At 36.1% G+C, this 1873-nt stretch overlaps 1 non-coding gene across 1 annotated transcript; it reads left to right on the top strand.

Moving 5' to 3' along the window:
* Positions 1-379: 379 nt before the first annotated feature.
* On the top strand, positions 380-485 carry LOC121231446 (small nucleolar RNA R71). Its single transcript, XR_005929505.1, has one exon. It is a non-coding gene; the product is annotated as a small nucleolar RNA R71 (small nucleolar RNA).
* The last annotated feature ends 1388 nt before the right edge of the window (positions 486-1873 follow it).

Genomic DNA, 1873 nt, shown 5'->3' with positions numbered 1-1873 from the left:
TATGTAATTTAACTGCTCGTTCTCTATGTTATGGCCATACGGTGGGTATTCTGAATTGTTTGATCCACCTCCACTTGCTTCGCACTGGATTACTGGGTGAACTTGTGAAGAACCAAGAAAACCGTCAATTTTTCTATTCAAAAGTTCTACCTGATTAGAGAGCATGGTGACCGAATCAACGTTAAAAATGCCGGCTAGTTTCGTTGGTTTTTTCCTCATGACTTAACACTGATAATTATTTAGTGACATCTCTTCTAAAAATTCATAAGCATCCTCAGGTGTCTTATTATTGATATTTCCTCCAACAGCTGCCTTAATCATCTGTCTAGTCGAAGGATTCAGGCCATTGTGGAACGTTTGAACCTGTAGCCAGAGTGGTAACCCATGGTGAGGGCACCTTCTCAAAAGGTCCTTGTATCTCTCCCATGCATCATAGAGTGTTTCTAAATCCATCTGCACAAAATAGGAGATATCATTATGTAATTTGGCTGTTTTAGCCGGTGGAAAATATTTTAATAAAAATTTTTCGATCATTTTTTCCCAAGTAGTGGTTGACCCTCGTGGTAATGAGTTCAACCACAATTTAGCTTTGTTCTTCAATGAAAAAGGGAATAACTGAAGGCCAATGGCATCATCAGAAATGCCATTGATTTTAAAAGTGTCGCAAAACTCTAAGAAGTTCGCCAAATAAGCGTTTGGGTCCTCGTCCTGCAAACCATCGAACTGAACAAACTATTGGATCATTTGAATGGTGTTAGGTTTCAGTTCAAAATTATTTGCAGCAACAGCAGGCCAAAACTATGCTCGATTCAGTTCCTGGTAAAGAAGGTTTAGCATAATCATACATAGTAGGCGGAGCAGGATTCTGATTTACTAGATCAGCGACAATCGCAGGAGGTAGCGGATTTTCCTAGTTTTCAGCCATCTTCTCGGTTGTGGTTGAAGTATCATCCTCTTGCTCTTCCTCTGTGTATCTTAAGCTTCGCCTTATTTCTCTTTGATTTTTGCAAACTACGCGATCGATCTCACTATCAAATAGTAATGATCCCGATGAGTTTCTTCTAGTCATACACTATAAAAACCTGACAGGAGCGAATAAAAGAAAAATTAGAAAAGAAAATAAAAATTTAAATTGAAAATAAAGTAAAATGGCTAAAGTAATAAAAATCGAGTGTTCCTAATATCTTAGTTCACTGGCAACAATGCCAAAAACTTGATACGTGATATTCGTGACGAGTGTTTAAAAATTTATAATTAATTGTTCTTGAAACTAACTATTATCACGATAAAGGCAAGTATACCGATCGATCAGTAGTATAGCTTTAGCAAGATCGGATTGTCGAACCCAAATAAACCAAGAGTAATAGTAATTACTTTCTTTTTATTATCTAGCCTAAAAATTAAGGGATTTGTTTATCTAAACTAATTAACTGAACTAAGAGTGCACAGAGAGAAAATTGGGGAAAAGCTTTTGGGAAAACTCTATTGATTAAGACAATACGCAAGGAAAAATCCACCTAGACTTCACTTGTTATTTGACTCTGAATCAGACGATTTATTCATTTGACTTGAACCGTAGAAATCCCCAAGTTATATTATTATCTCTCTCAAGACTAATAACGTCTAACCCTAGGTTGATTAATTGAAATATCATTCTAATTAACGCCCTAGTGTTGCATTAACTCAATCTATGGATCCCCTTATTAGGTTTCACCCTAATCCAATAAAATCTTGTCACCCTATCTCTAGGCGTGCAATCAACTCCGCTTAATTATGAAAAATTTACTCTTAGACAGGGACTTTTACTCCTCTGAATAAGCACATTAACTTGAACCAATATCCTGGGATATTAAAACAAGAATTAAGAACACAT

Source organism: Gossypium hirsutum, chromosome A06, assembly GCF_007990345.1.
Source record: "Gossypium hirsutum isolate 1008001.06 chromosome A06, Gossypium_hirsutum_v2.1, whole genome shotgun sequence".
NCBI lineage: Eukaryota > Viridiplantae > Streptophyta > Magnoliopsida > Malvales > Malvaceae > Gossypium > Gossypium hirsutum.
The sequence above is the reverse complement of the archived record's forward strand: the minus strand, read 5'-3'. Positions and strand labels throughout refer to the sequence as shown.